The sequence below is a fragment of the Phyllostomus hastatus genome, unplaced genomic scaffold, assembly GCF_019186645.2.
Source record: "Phyllostomus hastatus isolate PE091 unplaced genomic scaffold, TTU_PhHast_1.1 phas_contig_1, whole genome shotgun sequence".
NCBI classification, from domain to species: domain Eukaryota; kingdom Metazoa; phylum Chordata; class Mammalia; order Chiroptera; family Phyllostomidae; genus Phyllostomus; species Phyllostomus hastatus.
In genome coordinates, this window is record NW_025333498.1 from 38487640 (window position 1) to 38508116 (window position 20477).

Here is a 20477-nt window from a genome sequence, read left to right on the forward strand (position 1 = left end):
GCAATGCTGTGACTCTTCAATTTGCTGGGTTCATCCCCACATGGTCTTTGTGTTTGGTTTTAAAATGCTGTTTGCACCACTTTTTAATTTCATTTTAGAAGTGTGCAAGGAGACAAGCTAACATTAAATCATAGGGACTAGAGGGGACTTTACAAACCGCTTACAAGGCACAAATAGAGTAGTTATTTTCCTATTTCCCTTTTGATTGAATTGGCTGCTGTATCATATGCAGTAAACAGTATGAACCAGAAAGCAGTTCTGCCTCCTTATCTCACTCCTCACATAATCAAAAGAAAAAATGCAGTATAATAACAAAGAGAAAAGGAAACTAAAACTTCATGTTCATTTGAAAGTAAATTAAACTTGAAAGGTTTGTGGGGACAATTCATTTTCTTTTGTAACCCAAGGCCATAAGGTCCCTGTTCCATTTACCAGTGAAATGATTTTAAAAATATCCTGGTATTTTAATCATAACAATAAATAATATATAATAAAGCCAGAATCAAAGGTTTATTTTCAAATAGCAAAGTAAAATGGAAAGTCATAAGCCAATACAATTCTGAATTGACTTATTAAAAAAAAACAACTCTGTAAACTTATCTAAGATGTGTCCCAATTTAATTGCTTTTGTTAATAACCACTTTCATTCTTTTCTAGAAAGATGACTTTACAGTAAGCACATAGGTATGACTTTATATGCATGCTAATTAATCCTCTGAACTGACAAGAATAAAATGGGATGAGTGTGTGCTTTGCAAATAAAGTTGAATATACAATAAAACAGAACAGGGGGCCTTCCACAAGCTTCCTGGGTAACTCAGATCTGGAGTCAGATAACATCCAGTCCTTGTCAATTCCATGTCAAAAGCACCTGTCAAAAAGCACCCATGGGCAGGACAATGCTGAGCAGCTTCGCAGGCAAGGTGAAGCAGGAACCCTACAGGGGCCCACTGAAAATGAACATGGAGCTGGTGTCATATTACCCCAATCAGACACAACAAATGGAGCCAGGAAGGGAGCTAAACATGGATTGCCTCCCCACGGAAAGGGCTGTTTATGCGTGAGACTGGGGGCGGGCGGGGGGGGGGGGGTGGGATTTCAGAACAAGAAGAGTTGCTGATGAGATAAAACAGGAATTGTTACATAAGGTAAGAGGTTCCTTCTATCAAAAATGTGAGGTTGGATAAAGGATTTCCAAGGATCCACTTCTAAAATTCTTTGATTCCATGGAGTAGAGAGCAAATGTTCCACTAGCAAACTGAGACCCAAAAACTCCAAGGGTGCCCACATCTGGCACCAGTTTTCTTCTGTTGGGTCACTCTTCGATGGGAACCACTTGCCAGAACATAAACCTTCTTACTTCCTGTCTGTCTCCCCAAAAGACTTTTCATGAGCTCCCTGAGGATGTGGCTTGTGTTTAGTTTGTGTGATTCCAACACAGTACCTGAAATATACAGTGGACAATCAAAAGCGGGGAAAGGCAGGGTAGAAAAACTAGTAGGGAAAATTGGAGTTTTACTTTTAAATAATAAATGCTTATGTCTTAAAAAATGTTAATCAAACTCCTTAGCATCTACATGTCACATGAATAAATTCTTCAATTAAAATACTTCTTTTCTAGAAACTATTATGCCACGCCTTCCAAAGCACAGGACAAAGGGAGTTTTTATTGCTTGATTGTCCCTTCCCTGGGAGGAACCAGTCAGCAATTCCTGCTCCATCACCCAGATTCTTAGAGTCATCAAAACAGTCATCAAAAGCAGCATAAATTATACTGGCCATCTCATTAATCAGGAACATCAGGGAGGAGCAAAACAAGGATGTTTGATCTCACCACTTCTATTCAACATTGTACTGTCAAAGCAATTAGCCAAGAAAAAGAAATAAAAGCCATTCATATTGGAAAGAAAAAAGTAAAAGCTATTTCCATGTGTAGATGACGTGATCATGTATATTGAAAATCTTACTGAATTCACAAAAAAAACTACTAAAGTTAACCAAGTTCGGAAAGGTTTCAGGGTACATGATCAAAACACTAGACTCTATTGCACATCCATGCACTGCCAACAGACAATCCAAAAATGAAATTAGGACAGTTTTATTTATCCTACATCAGAAAGACAATGCTCAGCAATAAATTTAACTTTAAGAATGAACTTTAAACTTTTTTAAGATTTTATTTATTTATTTTTAGAGAGAGGGGAAGTGAGGGAGAAAGAGAGGGAAACAACAACTGGTTGCCCCTCACACATCCCCAACCAAGGGCCCAGCCTGCAAACCAGGTATGAACCCCGACTGGGAATCAAACCTGTGAGTCTTCAGTTCACAGGCCAATGCTCAAGCCACACCAGCCAGGGAGGTCTAAACTTTTTTTTTTAGTAAAAGAAGACTTGAACACTGAAAATTACCAAACATTGTTGGAAGAAATTAAAGACCAAAGTAACTGGAGAAATATCTCTCAAATTAACAATCCTCAAATTGATCCACAGATTCAGTGCAATCCCTATCAAAATCCAACCTGGCTTTTTTTTTTTTGTAGAAATAAACAAACTAACTGTAAAATTTGTATGGAAATATAAGGGACCCAGAATAGCCAAAACAATCTTGAAAAAGAAGAACAAAGTTGGAAAACTTCTACTTTCCAATGTCAAAACGACTACAAAACAGCAATAATCAAAGTTGTGTGGAAGTGGTGTAAGGATGGACGTGGAGGCCAATGAATAAGACTGAGAATACAGAAGTCAACTGCATATTAACGGGTGGCTGGTTTTTGATGAGGGAGCTATGCCAACCAATGCAGAAAGGGTGCTCTTTTCAACAAATGGTGCTGATATAACTGGACAGCTACATGGAAAAGAATGAATTTGGATCCCTAAATCATACTACATACAAAAATTAACTCAAAATGGATCAAATATCTAAATGGTAGAGTTAAAACTATAAAACTCTTAGGAAAACCACAGGTATTAACCTTAATGACCTTAGAGTAGGTAATGGTTTCTTAGATATGGTATCAGAACCACAAGTGAAAAAAAATAGATTAATAAAACGTTATCAAAAACAAAACTTTTGTGTTTCAAAGGATACTATCAAGGGAGTGAAAAGATAACCTTTAGCATAAGAGAAAATATTTGCAAACCACGTATCTGATAAGGGTCTAGTATTCAGAATACATAAACAACTCTTACAACTCTACAATGAAAAGATAAATAACCCACTTTTTAAATGGGCAAATAATTTGAGCAGACATTTCTCCAAAGAAGATACACAAATGGGCAATGTGTGCATGAAAGATGCTCAACATCTTGTTACAGGAAGTTTTTAGGAAAATGCAAATCAAAACCACAAAGATATACTATGCCACACATGGATAATGAAAAGTGTTGGTGAGGACAGGGAGAATCTGCACCACTCAGACCCTGCTGGCAGGGATGTGAGGTGGCACAGCCACGGTGGAAACAGTTTGGCAATTCCTCAGAAAGTTAAACAGCCGCCATGTGATCCAGCAGTTACATTCCTATGCATGTCCCCGAGAGAACTAAAATATTCCACACAAAACACTTGTACTCAAAAGTGCACAGAAGCACTATTCATCATAGCCAGAAGATGAAAATGACCCAAATCTCCAACAAGATGAATGAATGGATTGACTGGATATGGTACACTGATACAACAGAATACTTTTCAGCCATAAGAAGGAATGAAGTACTGGTTTATGCTATACCTGGAAACCATTCTGAACCCTAAATTTTGAAGATATTGTGCAAAGTGAAAGAAGCTAGACATGAAAGGCTGCATGTTGAATAATTCCATTTACATGAAATGTCCAGAATAGGCAAATCGATAAAGATTAAAAAGTATAGCCCTGGCTGGCGTAGCTCAGTGGATTGAGCGCTGGCTGCAAACCAAAGTGTTGTAGGTTCAATTCCCAGTCAGGGTACATGCCTGGGTTGCAGGCCATAACCCCCAGCAACCACACATTGATGTTTCTCTCTCTCTCTTTATCTCCCTCCCTTCCCTCTCTAAAAATAAATAAATAAAATCTTTAAAAAAGAAAAGTAGAGTTGTGGTTGCCAGGGGCAGAGGGAAGTAGGGAACAGGAAGGGATGGCTAATTAGTGTGACATCTCTTTGTGGAGTCATAAAAATATTCTGGAATTAGATAGTGATGGTGGTTGCTCAACTCTGTGAACATACTTAAAACCACCGACTTATAAACTTTAATAGAGTAATTGTTGTGGCATGTGTATTTGTCTCAATTTCAAAATAACAAAATAATGGTGAGATACCTTCATCTACTGCTGGTAAAATGCTCACTGGTAGAACTTTTTGGAAAAGTAGTTTGGAAATCGGTATCAAATTTGACCTGATCGTTCAAATTCTAAGAATTTATCCTCTGTAAATAATTGTTACCACTTTAGCTATAAAGATTATCTGCAATGCTGTTAATAATATCAAAATATAGAAAATACCCTGGAGGCACACTACAGAGATTTTGTAAATTATGGCACAATTGCCATGAAATTTCCATAATTTCATTCCATGGAAAATGCTTCATCAGTTGTTAAAATTATGTTTATGACATATTGTTAATCAGAAAAAAGGAAATAAAATACAATGTGGGATGTGACCATATGTTTGGGTTTTTAACTATGTATATATATATACACACACATATGTGTGTGTGTGTGTGTGTGTATGCATGCCTCCACATTATAGAACTAGTAGAACTAAGCTGTGCAATACCATAGCCACTAGCCACATGTATATATTTATATTTACTTATATTAAATTAATGAGAGTTAATAAAAATTAAAGATTCAGTTCCTCGGTTACACTGGCCATATTTCAAATGCTCAACAAAGACAGGAGCACAGTGGCCACTGTCGTGAACAGCACAGAACATTCCTGTCACTGCAGAGAGCTCTGTCGAAATGAGCTGATATAGAAGAATATGCATCAAGTGAGCTTTTGATTTTCTTCAGTTTTGTTTTTTCCCCCTTTTTCTATCATAAATATAAATGTTTATTTTTTAAGAATATTTTTATTTCATTAAAGATGCAAGTAAACTGAGAGACAGGGAGGAGGGGTCTAGGAAAACCCTCCCTGGGTGCAGGCTTCGCCCACTGCTGTGAATGGAGCGGGCCCTTTGATCCCGGCAGCCCCGGGCAGCTTCTGAGAGCCTCCCTCGCTGAGACCACACTTCTGCGCCCACTGAGCTGCGGTGGTGAGGGGATGGGGCACCCACAAACTCCCACTGTTCTTACACGACGTTCAGCAATTTTTCAAGAATAATGCTTCTCAGTGTGTTGTGTGCCTCTGACGGATTACCAGAGAGATAAAATGACTGTTTCTGTTCCTTTTGTCCAGATTTATAGTTGCTTTCTGAGGAGAGGATTTGCAACCTCCTCACTTGGCCACAGCCAGAAGTCTTGCCTCCTAATATAGATAAAAAAAAAATAGTAATAATCCTGGGACTGAAGGAAGCTTGGGGAAGAGGCACTCTCAAGCTCTAGGTGATAAAATAGATTAGTTCATGCTTTCTGAAGGACGACATGGAAATATGTATCTGGGGCCTTAAAAATATTATAGCCCTTTACTCAACTGTGTCACTTCTAGAAAGTCCATTCCAAGGAAATAATCTTGGATGTGCTTCAGAGATTTAGCTACAAGCATATACATGACAGGGTTGTTGATGATCGCAAAAAGCTGAATTCAAGCTAAGAGGACAAGATCTCGGGATGAAACAGTATACCAGCCATTAAAGATAATGTTGTGCAGGAATATTTAATGACATAGAAAATGTTTGTAAAGATTAAATTTTAAAGAGTTTTGATGCAGTGTGAAAATGCATCATCTCACATTTGTAAAATACACACACATATACTCACACACATATCTATGCTTAGAAGGAATGAGAGTAATTAAAATGTAAAAATGACTATCTCTGAAATGGGAGAGTATCTGATGGGGGAGATACAATCTGTTACTTTCCACATGTGCCATAACGAACATGTATCACTGTGGTAATTAGAAAAAATAAAAATTTCATCTTTTTTTAAAAGATGAAATCATATGACTTAAGACAGGAAATCTTTGTACTTAGAACTTAAAATAAAATTACACTTCGGATGAGTATTTTTACATTTTGCCCTGGGCTTCCTGGCTGCCAGGGCATGAAGAGAAATATAAAGAATTACATGGGTTTCCCAGGAGATCAACAGCCACCCTGGCACCGGATTCTAAGGGGAAAGTGTAACGCATTTTTCTCAGTGACACCAATACCCACCCTGCAGTGCGGCTCCGCCCTCATCTTTGTCCCAACTACTCTTGTAGCTGCTTAAGATCTCTGGTCCCCACACCTTGCTCATGGACAAACAACACACACAGGGCGCCTAATTTTTTCATAAAGCACTTTCACCCCTATTTTCTACCAAAATCATCCCAAAACAAATGAGACATTTTCAACAAGATGCCGGTGATTCTTTTACATGATAATTTAATGGTGTCACCGGCTCACAGTGAACAAGAACAATCAAAAGATGATTTCACAGATGAAGTGTATCAGGTTTCTTAATAATGTACATTTCTTAATAATCCATCTGATCAGGAGCCCTCTGAGAGCAGAAAGGAGAAAAATCAGGTCAATGGCTATGAACACTTGCTCTAAAACTTGATGGAAATCACAAAGAGGCTGAGCCAGAGCTACCAGCCATCAAATGGTCCCAGCAAGCAGAACCTCACTACGACAAGAAGGAGCTTCCAGAACAGCACTGGAACCACCTCTGTCAGAGTCGGAGACCTGATGGCTCAGCTATGTGGGCGGGGGCAAGGAGTTGAGTGCCGTGAGGGCAGGTGAGCCTGTTACCTTCTGTGGATATCTATCCTGCTACAGAAACAGTTTCAACTAGATTTTCCTCTGTATCTGACCTGCATTTTCTCTCAGATCCTATGGCTCCAAGTCACTTCCAGAGATAGCAGAACTTTGAATTTCATAGAACTTCGGAGACGACTAAAATAGTTCTCTTCTCCTTTCAAACCTTCCCCACCTCCAAATACCTCCCACTCCATGTCTAATACTAACCTTCCAAGTCAAAATCAAATCTTTCCTGACCACCTGTGTGCCCCTTCTTTCCCCTGTGACCTCTGACAACACATGTTCATGACACAGCTCACTGACATTCATCTTGCACATCACATGAGCACAAATGGGCTATAGGCTGTGAAATACTGGGTGTCTCACACAGAACCTGCCACAGGGCCTCGTGCATGAGCACTAAGCTGACAAGGACATGTAAATTACCCTGTGTGCCCACTGCCCAAAGCTAACGCAGGGCTCTCGAGCTCTTGTGTTGGTAAGTTATAGATAAGGTTGGTAGCACAACTGCTAGCAAAGCAACAGTGCTAAAAGCCACTATTTCCTGACTGGGAACACCATTTTCTAAGATTCACTCAACAAATTAATTTTTTTCTAACCCCTATGAAGAAAAAGAATGAAATATTCTTCTTGCCACCTAAGGAGTTCACAGTCTCTTGGAAAATAAAGACACATATGTAGCTAATTAGGATAACATGTTATTAATGTAAAAAAAGGGGGGCACATAAAATCACCCCCAAAAAACCATCAACAATTTTTCCTCAAGAGATGGTTCCAAGTTACATCCCACTGAATTTGGGCCAATGACTAGAAATGGTGTCTAAAGACAGACCAGGAGCCCTTCCTTCTCCTTTTCTGAAGGGACCTGCCCACTCACACAGCCCTGGGCCCTGCACGAGGCCATTCGTGTGCAGGACACGGAAGTTCCTCTAGTGTGTGACCTTGGCAGAGTGGCGAGGAAGCTGGAACAGCGGAAGGAGCCAGCACGACAGCAGGCACAAGGCAACTCTGAGGCACTAGGGGAGCTGTCTTGAAACCATTTCTTGTGGAATATGAGCTGGAGGAGCATTTTTCATACTGCAAGCAACAACTCGTTGGTAGGTCATGAAATCAATATAGAAGTACAAGAGTTACAGTAAGTGCCGCTTCATAAAATGTGTGTTATGGGTATGACTGTGCATGTTCACATATGCATGTACACACATGTATACTGGGGTCACACAAATGGATTTCTTTCAAAACAATCTGCAAGGTTATGAACTAGACAAATTACTTGGGAGGTTATAGAAGGACTCATTTCAATTTTGGAGAAGAAAAACACCTCTAACAAGTAAATCTCACAATGGGGTGTGTTATTTTGAATGACTAGAGTTTCCAACACTTGAAAGACTGCAAACAGGGCCAAAGCCATAGTTTTTCACGGACAGTATTCACAGAAGTCATAGAAAGTTAAATGAGAAGAACTCTAAGTTTCCTCTCCATTCTATGAGACTATCCATCAATCATAGGCAATTAACTACCACTGAAAGCACAATTAGGAGGGAAACAATTCCACAGTCACATGGGGAGCACATACAGCCTGAGATTTTATTTGGTCGTTTATGTTGGAATAGCACCCCTGTGAAAGGAAAAGTTGTAAGTGATACTTAGACCAGAGGTTCTCAACCTAGATGTGCACCTGGGTCACCCAGGGAGCTTTTAAAAGACACCCAAGCCTGGATCCCAATGTATATCAAGTGAAACACTGGAGCCCAAGATTTTTATTTTGTTTAATGTTCCCACAGTAAGAGTTGAGAATCACTGATTTATACATATAAAACATATAAACGAAATTGTACAAAGCATACAGGGAAAGAAAACAGCACCAGGATTTTACAAGAAGGTCATAAAAAGAAAGAGCTACAGAACTTCAAATCAAGGCTTTTAAATTCTGCTCAGGGCTGAAAAGCATGACAAATAAACAGCCAGATAAACTGCATGTTCATAACTTCCCATAATTCATTACACAGCTGAGGTCACAGAGGAGCAAACTAGGCCAAAATTTAAGACAACCAGTCACCTGCAGGAAGAGACAAGACAGAAGCACTTGTTTACCTGAGGCAAATGCACCTGGACACTGGCTGACAAGCATCGATTAACAAATAATAAAGGAATGCTTCTGAAAGAGTTGAAGGAGCATGAAGACAGACCACTTAAAGGCAGAGTATAAAAGGAAGACCTAAGGCTGACACTGAAACAGATATTGAGAAAAGCCACTCAGCAAACCAGCCCCAACTCTGAACTCTAGATATTGTACCCCAGTGGCATTTGAAGTCTGTGGTGCACTGAGGATGACCACAGCAACAACACACTTCAAATCTTGTTCAACTCCCAACTAGATCACCAACCCCCACACTGAAGGCCTAATAAAAACAGAAAGGCTTACCCATTTCTAGTTATAAAAGCTATTTATCTCAGTCTCTAATGTTCTACACAAAATGTTTGATTCTCAACATAACATTATAGAACATACAAAAAAATCAAGAAAAAACTATGCTGCCAAAAAACATAGCAATTAACAGAACCAGGCTCAGATATAACTCAGATATGGAAGCTATCAGACACAAAAATTAAAATAAGCATAATTAATTGTAAAAGACCCTAAAAGAAAAGGTGAACAACATAAAAGATTAAAAGTATAATTTTAACGGAGAAATAAAAACTATAAGAATAAAATGAAAATGTTTGAAAGGCTAATCACAGTAATAGAAATTAAGAATACTTTCAACAGATATTCCTCAATAGATTTGACACAGCCAAGGAAAGAATCAGTGACCTTGAAAACAGGTCAGTAGAAATTACCCAAAGCCAAAACAAGAAGGAATAAAAGAATGAAACAAAACAAAGAAATGTAAAATGTGTCCAGGAGCTGTGGAATAATACTGAAAATTCTAACCTAGGTGCAATCAAAACTGCAGGATAAAAGAGAGTGGGACAGAAGAGTTATCTGAAGAAATAACTGATGAGAATTTTCCAAAATTAATGACAGACACCAAACCACAGATCCAAGCTCAAGAATACCAAGCAGGTCAAATACCAAACATGGATGTGTTCATATGTGCACACTCAGGCATGTCATATTCAAACAATTAAAAATCAAAGAGAAAAAGGAAATACTGAAAGCAGTGAGAGAAAAATGAAACATTCAAAAAAGGAACAAAAATAAGAATTACAGAAGGCAGCAAATAAGAGGACAATGAAACAACATCTTTAAAGTGCTAAAGGAATACAACTGCTAACCCAGATTTCTATAACCAATGAAAATATCTTCCGAAATAAGAAGGAGAAATAAGACTGTCATAGTGAGCAGACACTGAGAGAATTCATTGCCAGGAGATCTATACTATAAGAAATGCCAAATGAAGTTATTCAAGCAAAATATAATGCCAGACATAAACTTGGATGTACACAAAGACGTGAAGTGCTGGAAATGGAATAAAGGAGAATCAAACAGAAAAAAACGTTTTTATTTTTAATTGCTATAAAAGATAGCTGACTGTTTAAAGCAAGAATCAACAAATGATGGCCTTCAAGCCAAATCCAGTCCAGTGTCTGTTTCAGTACAATCTATGAGTTAAGAATGAACTTATGTTTTGAAAATGTTTTTAAAAAGAAAACTATACAACAGAGACCATATGTTGTTCAAAGCCTAAGCTATTTATTTTCTGGCCCTTTACAGAAAAATTTTGCTAACTCCTGGTCTAAAGCAAATATAGTAGCAAGGTTTGGTTTACCATTTATGCAAAACAAAAATGATCACAATAGCACAAAGGATGTATAAGAAGAATTGGGAACATACTGCTGAAAGTCCTTTACACTACACATGAAACAGTAGTTTATTTGAAAATAAACACTGGTATGTGTATATATATCTATATATCTATAGTGTGTATGGGTGTGGTATGTGTATAGATATCTATATCTATATTTTAACTAAAATGTTAAAGAAGCATAAATGAGAAGTCCATAAAGAAGATAAAAGGGAATCATAAAAATGCTCAATGAACAGGACCGAAAAAAAAAAACACCCAAGAACATAAGTACAGACAAAGCGAACAGATGACAGCATGGCAAAAGGACAGATTATAATTAAACCATACCAATATCATAATAAATGTGAATGACCAACACACTGATGAACAGACATTGTCAAACTGAGGAAAATTGTAAGACCCAACTACATGAGGTCTACAAGAAACACACCTTAAAAATACAGACATAGATTGGTTAAAAGAAAAAGAACAGATAAAGGTATAGGATGCAAACACTAACCAAAAGAAAGCTTCAGTACCTATGCTATTAACGCTCAAGGTACACTCCAGAACAAGGAATACTAACAGGGAGAAAGAGGATATTGTACAATAAGAACAGGATCAACTCTCCCTTTCTTAGGACGTAAAAACCCTAAATACATGTGCACTTAAGAACAGATGGTTAAAATATGTGAAGCAAAAAGTGATGAAACTAAAGTGATAAACAAAAAATCTATAATTTTAGCTGGAGACTCTAGCATTCCTCTCTGCCATTAATAAAACAGGTAGACAGAAAATAACTACAGACACAGAAGACCTGAACAATTCTGTCAAGCAACTTGGCCTTCTATCTCTGGAACATTCCAGCAGAATACACATTGGACAAACAATAGCAGAATACATAGGCTTTTCAGAAGTTTTACCAAGATAGACTATATTCTGGGCCATGACACAAATGTGAACAAATTTTAAAGCATAGAAAGTAGGCAAACCATATTATGAGATGATAATAGAATTAAACTAGAAATCAGTTAGAGAAAGACTTCTGGGAAATTCCCAAATATGTAAAAATTAAATGACATAGTTTTAAAGAACACGTGGGCCAAGAGGAAGTCTCAATGAAAATGTTTACATGTTTTAATTCTAAATGAAAATGAAAATACACTTATCAAAATTGTGAAACACAGCTAAAGCAGTGGTTAAAGGCAAATTTATAGCATCAAATGCTTATATTAAAATAAGAAAAATCTCAGATTAATAACATAAGCTTACTCTCTAAGAAAACTGATGAGTAAATTAAACCCAAAGCAAAAAGAAGGAAGAAAATAATAAAGAACAAAAATTGATTAAGTTAAAACAGAAAAATAAAAGACAACATTAATAAAACCAAAATCTGGATCTTTGAAAAGATCAATAAAATTGATAAACTTCTAGACATACTGAGTAAGAAAAAGACTGAAGACACAATCGACCAGTATCAGGGATGAACGGGGAACATCACTATAGAGTCCACAATCATTAAATGCATGATATAACACTACCACAAACAAGCCTATAACCATAAATTTGATGACTTAAGTAAATCAATTCCTTTAAAGACACAAACTATCCAAATGTATCAAGAAAAAAATAGGTAACTTGCACTGCAAAAAACTTGTATCTATTAAAGAAATTAAATATGTAGTTAAAAATCTTCCATCAAAGAAAACTCTAGGCTTCATTAATTCATTCTACCAAACACTGAAAAAAGAAAAAATACATACAAATCTATGTATTTTCTTCCAAAAAATACATCACGACCAACTGGAGTTTATCCCAGGAATACAAGGCTGGTTCAACATTTGAAAATCAATCGGTGTAATTCACCATATTAAATATAAAGAAAAATTGCATGATCCTGTCAATAGATGGAGAAAAAGCACTCAACAAAATTCAAAACCCATTCATAATAAAAACTCAGTAAACTAGGAATCCAATGGCGTTTACAAAAACCTCAGCTACTATCATAAGAGTGAAAGACTGTTCCCCCATTATAAAAAACAAGGCAAGATATTCTCCCTCACCACTCCTATTCAACATTGTTCTGGAAATCTTAGTGCAGTAAGACAAGAGAAAAAAGAAAAGGCGTCCAGATTGGAAAGGAAGAAATACAATTGTCTTTATTCACAGATGACATTATTATCTGTATAGAAAATTCCAAAGAATCTACAAATAAGCCTCCTAGAACAAATAACTGACTTTATCAAGGTACCAGAATACAATATCAATATACAAAAATCAATTATATATCTATACACGCTAGCAACAATGGCAATCCCTTAAAAAACAAAATACTTAAGTATAAATATAACAAACCATATGCAAAACCTGTATCCTACAAGCTACCATACTGACAGAAAAATAAGAAAAAAATGACATAAATGGAGACATTATATCATGTTCATGAATGGAAAGACTCAATATTGTAAAGATGTCTATTTTTCCTAAATGAATTTATAAACTCAATACAATCCCTCTGAAAGTCCCAGAGGGAATTTTTGTGTATATTGACAAGCTGCTTCTACAATTTACATAACAAGGCAAAGGAACTAGAAGAGCCACAACAATTTTGAAAAAGAATAAAATTAGAGGACTTGTACTATCAACTTTCAAAACTTTTTATAAAGTCACAGTGATCAAGACAGTGTAGTGTTGGCACAAAGTAGACATACAGATCAATGGAACAGAATCGAGAGCCCAGAAATAAACACATTTATGGCCAACTGACTTTCAACAAATGTGTCCAGACAATTCAAGTAGAGAAAGGAGAGTCTTTTAAACAAATGGTGCCAGAACAATTGAACTTCCACATGCCAAAAAAATTTCCTTGACTGAAACCTTACTCCTTATATAAAAATTAGCCCAAAATTGGCCATAGACTTATGTATAAAACATAAAACTACGAAACTTCTAGACGAAAACAGATCATTTTCAAGACTTTTTCGTAGGCCAAAAGTTCTTAGCTAAAACAGAAAAAGTCTGTTCCATGGAAATATTGATAAATCGCCCTGGCTGGTATGGCTCAGTGGATTGAGTGCTAGCCTGCACACCAAAAGTTCACTGGTTCGATTCTCAGTCAGGGCACATGCCTGGGTTGCAGGCCAGGTCCCCATTAGGGGACGCACAAGAGGCAACCACCCATTGATATTTCTCTCCCTTTCTTTCTCCCTCCTTTCCCCACTCTCTAAAAATGAATAAAATCTTAAAATATATATATATTGATAAACTGTTTTATCAAAGTTTTAAGCATTCTTCCCTGAGAAGCATACTGTTATAGGAATAAAAAGATAAGACACAGACCAGGAGAAATTGTTTGTAAATCACATTTCTGACAAAGAATATAGAATCAGATTAATAAAGAACTCTCAAAACTTGACAGTAAGAAAACAAACAAGCCCATAAAAACAGGTCACCAAACTCACCTCTGCATAACACTTCTATGCTATAAATTTTCATTTGAATATGTATATTTTTCTAGTCAGTTATGGATGCAAACCGTTCACCAATTTTCATTTGTACCATACTATTTGATGCCGAAATTAGGCTTTTGATCTCTGTTAACCTTTGATGTACTTTATATTGAATTTTAAAAAACAATTAATTTTCTTTGAACTCAGGAATAAAATTTCATATAAGTCCTTAATAAACAGACTACTTTTCTATCACATAAAATTGGCTCTTTCAACAACAAAAACAGTTGTAACTTTCTGATTCATCAAACTTGTTTTCTTGCCTTTTATATAATGAACACTGAGCATGAATCACCACATTTCTAATCACTACCAAACTTCCTCCTTCCCCTGCTACACAACTAAACAATTCTGGAACACAGCAATGAAAGAAGTCACCCTTATTTTCCCTTTGCTCCTATTTCTTCACTTATATCTCATCACCTGGTACCATTCTTTGTAAGTCATTGTAAACCGTGTTCGGGAACAATGTGAAGTACATCCTACAAATTCAGCATGAAAACATCCTTTCAGATTAAGTTATTCAATGTGGAAATATGTAACCCTCTTCTTCCAAGTGAACATGTGTGGTTTGTTTGTTTGTTTGTTTGTTTGTTTGTTTTGCCCAATGCCATACCTGTTCATACTATATTTTTCTGCTGGCAATCAGAGAGATAACAAATCTTGAAGATATTCTATGCCCTGCATGTTCCTTGTCTTAACCTTTTTTTTTTCATTATAGTACTTCTCATCACCTGACATGAGAAACAGAACATTAATAAATGCCTCCTTCCTTCCAGTAAACTGTAAGCTACATGAGAACAGAGACTTTGTCTTTCTTGTGTCTTCTTTTATCACCAGTACCCAGAACAGTGTCTGCTACACAGTAGATGCTCGATAAATATTTATGGAATGAATGAGTAGCCAACATATCTCTCTACCTCATTCCCGCACAGTCTTCCAGAGATCCTGGCTAGCCCATGGCAGTTCTGCTGATGGGAACAACAAAATATGCTGCCTTCCACTCCCTCCTTTCTGCCAGGATTAGTGACCAGGTCTTTTTGTCAATTTCTGTGCTCACTAGATACTGAGGACAGAGGATCATAAGAAGTAGCATCCGTGGTTATCCCATCTAACTCCAAATGTCCACCAGTGCCCCATATCAAATGAAAACAAAAAGCAGCTCTCTCTCTATACTTCAGATGAAAACAGGCTAAATGCTTTCAGAGCAATAGACAGGCTGGCTTCCTACTAGACACAACTACCGAGTATTCACTCACTGGACTTAGAGTCCACAGAACTGTTTTCTAGTTTAGGATCTGCCACGAACTACATCCTCACCAAGTCCCCAGCCATTAGTTTAAAGATAGGTAACAACACTAAATTGAAGACATGATGCCAGGCAGCAGGGGGGAGGTGAAGCAGAGGTGCTGGGGAGGCTGGGGAGTGGGAGGCACAGCAGAACCATCTGAGAAAACTTTTCAAACTACACACGGCCCATCCCTAAAGAACTGCACCCTAACCTACCCCTTGAGAATTGCCACCACAGGCTAAGTCTCTATTGCTGTTACTCATGGGAGTATGAAAAAGTCAGAGAAAGTTTTCTGGGTTTTGAATGTAAGTTCTTCGAGGAGTGGAACCAAGATTATGCTTCATAGTGATGTCCAGAGTGGTATCTAGTGTAGAGTTCTCCTGTCTGTACCTGGGCTTCCAGTCTCAGCTCCTTCCTCCCCATCAGCCATACCATGCACAAGGTCCGGCAGAAGTAACTCCTGCTGGAGTGTGGTTGGTGGGGTGTAATCATTTATAGTTTTAATTTGAACATTTCACCAAAAATGTCTTATTGTAATGTTACAGAATTACATGCTTATGATTTAGTAAAAGATTTTGTAATAAAAAGGGGGGCGTTATTTGTGCCAGACTTTGTACTTCTATTGTGCTGAACTTCCCCTAACTGCCCACATGAGCCATGCCTTTCATCATCTGTGCCCACCCACCTGTGGGAGACACGGGTGACTGCCTACCTAACAGCCCGAAAGGCAGTCTCACTTTCTTCCTTGCTAACAGAATTCCGATTTTGCTCAGATAGGGAGCATGGATGTGCTCAGGGAAAGTGAGCCCCTCCCCCACCTCCAGAAGCCTGCTTGGCCAAAACATTCACAGCCACCCTCTTCTCCTTTGCCAGTGACTGGTTTAGGGTGGGCATGTGATTATTCTGGTCAATGACACTTGGCCATGGCACATGGAACTTCTAGGAAATTTTGTCCTTTGTCATCTAGAGAAACACAAAGTGGCAAGCCCTGTCTCTTCCTTTCTGCTTTGGCTGTTATCAAATGGAGGCATAATGAAGCTCCGGTCACCCTGTTCCAGGGCAGGGAAAACCAGAGGAATCTTTGAGGAGCCGACCTAGAGCTGCCACTACTTTGAACTGCCTCCCTCCAGGCTTCTCACGCAAGATAGTAAAGTAATCTAAATAATGTCATTTGCAACAGAAAATGCCCTACGTGATACACTGCCCCATAATCTGGGAAGTCCGTGCAACTTCTCCTACAGCAGCCCTACTCATCTCCAGTATAAAGGTCAACTTGGGAAGTCTTCACTGTAAGTCCAGGGAAATGGTCCCAGACACTGCCTTTCCAGATGGACTGTGAGCTCAAAGGCAAGCATTTTCACCCTTGGCAGAGGCCTTAGCCCATGTTGGGCATTAATTAAACATTGAATGAATAAATGAACAACAAAACAATGAATGAAAAGATGAATATGCAAGATGCCCTCATGCCTTGGATAAAGATTTGATGACTCACAGACAGACTATGACATCCAGGCTGTGTAAACTCTGCTGTAGACAGTTTTAGATGAGCAAAGAAAGGCAGAGACAGTGCAATGGGCATGTCTATTTTTATCTGCCCAGAACGCAGCCTTCTCCTTGGGAACTGCCCCTCCCCAACCCCCAGCAGCTGGGGTGGCACCATCAGAGTAGCTAAACTGATCTCCCTGGCACTGCTGGCACCTGAGCAAAGTACCCACTTCTATGGTGAAAGCCCACTCCCTGTCCACCAAGAAGGTTTGGCCCTGCTTGGGTCTAATACGTCAGTAAGATTTGCTATAATGACAGAGAAGGTAGAAGAAGACACTCTCCCCAGCCAACCCCACCCCACCCCACCCTCTCTCTGAAGGAGCAGATAAGCCTGGAGGTGCCAGTGACATTTATCATTGCATAGTAAGAGCCAGTCAACACAGAGAAAAGCTGGGATATACTGTATTTTGCTGTGTATACTGCACACTTTTTTTGCGCGAATTTTTGAGGGAAAAATAAGGATGCACATTATACATGGGTATAATGATTCTATACTGTGGGTATAATAATCCCATGTATGATGCGCACAAACATGGTGCACATTATACACAGCAAAATATGGGTATATGAGAAAGAAGGAGCCCTGCAACTTGACAGGAGCTCCTGGATCTAACTATGCCTGAGGCTCAAACCCTCAGCCTTTTCCTTTATGTGACCCAATCCATTTTTATATTGCATAAAGCGACTTCCTTGTGAAGAAAATCCAACCCCAAGAAAAGAATTCTGCCAAATGTAATCATGAGAGCAGGCTGATAACACCCCTTCTATCTGCAGGGTCTGTGCACCTGCTCCTCATTCTCGGCCTCTAGAATGGCTTCAGGAAGTAAAGAAGCAGGGGCGGGGGGGCTACCTATGAACAAGTCAGAGTGATTAAAAAAATAATAATAATAATTACATTTAAATTAAAAATAAAATAAAGAAAATATTTAAAAGGCTTCCAGCCCCCCCTCCCCCCCAAAAAACACACAACCACCAGGCTCCCTCCCAGAAGAGCCTCCTGGATCTCCTTTCTGTTTAGAAATGTGTGGAGGCTTCTGGAAGTCATAAAGTGTTACATTAACACCTAAACAAAATAGAACTTTTTGCCAAGCACTGTGCTATGTATTTTATGAACAGCATGTAACTTAAAGCTGTTCTAATGATTACAATACCCATTTTACCTTTGAGGAAATTGAGGATCAGCGAAGTTAAGTAACTTGCTCAAGGTAACACAGCTAGTAACTAACCACCATTCTAGACTACTTCCACTTGGTCACCCTGATCAGCAGGCCCCGCGAGACGGAGAGCGCCCCTCCACCTCCACCTCTCACAATGCCCCAGGGCACAGGGACCTGCAGCCTTACAACCGAAGGCCCAAGGAGTCAGAGCAGCTTCTCACACTTAGCTTCTCTGCAAGCCCCAGGTAACCCATGTGTATTACTCAACACCAACACCAAAAGTAAAGAGCCTAGCTGAGAAGGCAGCAGCACTGACGCGGGCCGCTGGGAAGCGCCGCAGATGGAAAGGCTGGAGCCCCCTTCCCTCCTCCGTCGGCATGAACCCCTGCACCAGCTCCGCGCTAGTCTCGGCAGTGCGGCCCCCAACCTCTCCTCTCCCCACCAGCGCCACGGAAACAGTGCTTCCCGGGCCACTTAAAGCGCCACGCAGACGCCGCGTTCAGCGCGGCCCCGGCTCCTGCCCTGTCCAGATGTGCGCAGCTGTTCGCCCTAAGCCAGCAGCAGGATCCCGACCTCTCTGCTGTCTTGCGGCTTCCGCGAGCCTCGCTCCCCGCGCTCCGCGCGCTGGACCGGGGTACTCCGCATTGCCCGCTACAGCCCTTCGGCGCCGCAGGGTTCCGACGCGGGATCCGCAGTCCCCCCGCCGACCACAGTCCCAGGTCCGCAGCGCCGCCCGGCTCACCTGCGCCGCCCGCGCCAGCCCGGCCCTCGGCGCACCCGCTCGGCTCCGGGCCTCGGCTCCCAGCGCGCCCGCAGGGGGCTGGCGTTGGCTGCGGCCACGCGGGGCGGGGCGGGGCGCGTCTCCTCCCCGCTCTGAGCCACCTGGGGCACCCGCAGAGGGCCAAGGCCGGACAGGTGGGCCCTGCGGGCCAGTGAGCAGCCCGGGGCTCCAGCTCGGCTGGGACACCTCACGGATCCTCCGCGGGGCAGAAGGGAGGCCCGGGCGACCTCGAGTTAAGTGACACCTGGTACCCTTAGAACTTGGGAGATGGCGGGGAGCCAGAGCCCCGCCTGTTCTCACGCAGCCTGGCCCGCTTGTGAAATGGAACACAGAGGGAGTGAGCTGGGCCCAGCTGAGCTGGAAGAGGGGGAGGCCAACCTCTTTCTATCGTAACCGAGACCCTCGGGTGAAAATGACTGAGCCAAGGGCACAGGTCAGTTAGTGCAGAATTGGAGAACTCAAAAGGCCTTTTCCAATCGTTCCACCCTACCCCATTCCCTCCTCACCCACCCCTCAAACTATCCCCCCTGTCTTTTTTTAATAATGGCATTAGGTTATAAAAAAGATCATATCCGACGGTAATATCCTCCCCACCCCCCAGACTGCAAGCCCCAGATTGGGCAGGAACCTCACCTGTCCACTGTTGAATCACCAGAACCTTGGACAGGCCCAGGACAGAGCAGGTGTCCACTTAATAAACAAACGAGATGTGGCCCAGCCTTATGCTGACCATTCACATCAGGCTGGAGTGACTCACTCCCACTTTAGCAGAGACAGGCCAGGGTGGAGCAGCCGGCTCCCAGGCCACCCATCCCTGTACTTCTTACCTGGCCTCCCACCCTCAGCCAAGCAGCTTGTGGGAGGTCTACATTCCCAGGGCAACTTTGTACCCTGTCAAGGAAATCTTTAACTTCCGGAAGTGTCACAGGCAGGGAAAGTCGGACACTCTGGCCAGACTTGCAGTATGGCAACACTGTGACAAGTGTCCTGAAAATCCCACAGCTGGTGGTTTGAAGTGCTGGTGGGTCCTGTAGCTGGGAAATCTTGGTGGGGACAGAACCTCTGAAGAAATGGGGCTTGGGTTTGTTTCCCTGCTGCAATCTCTAATCTGAGACTTCTCCAGACCTCTCAAGAGGCCAAGCCATTTGCATTTACTGAGTCTCTAACAGTGCCAAAAACAAAGACATGTCAAAATAGGATACTGAGAGTATGATAATTTTGCGTGTTCCATTGAACAAATGAAAGGGCTTCACACACACACACACATACATGAAGTGATATGTGATATTGCTGATTTCAAGACTCATTAAAGAAATCCATTTCAATAGCAGTATGGGGAATGCCATGTAACATTAAAGTTACAGTGGACAACATTCTTCTTACAACTTTCAGTACACCTCTGTGCCTGCATGTATTGAAACTCAAAGGCCATAATTGGAGACTATCAAGGTGGCTTGCTCCTTCCCTTCCCCCAACAATATGCTCAACATTCTCAGGCCTGGACCCCCTCATTCCCCCTCATCAGTG

At 40.4% G+C, this 20477-nt stretch overlaps 1 protein-coding gene across 7 annotated transcripts in view; it reads right to left on the reverse strand.

Moving 5' to 3' along the window:
• LYPD6B (LY6/PLAUR domain containing 6B) overlaps positions 1–19154 on the reverse strand; it is a 160954-nt gene extending 141800 nt beyond the window's left edge. For 4 of the 7 annotated variants that reach the window (XM_045819859.1, XM_045820030.1, XM_045819931.1 and 1 more), the window contains exon 1: positions 18912–19154. The gene's annotated coding sequence lies outside the window, so the exon portion shown is untranslated. Of the gene's footprint in view, positions 1–18742; positions 18872–18911 lie in introns of those variants that run through there. The other 3 variants (XM_045820119.1, XM_045820206.1, XM_045820291.1) reach the window with 3 other exon arrangements.
• Positions 19155–20477: the final 1323 nt, after the last annotated feature.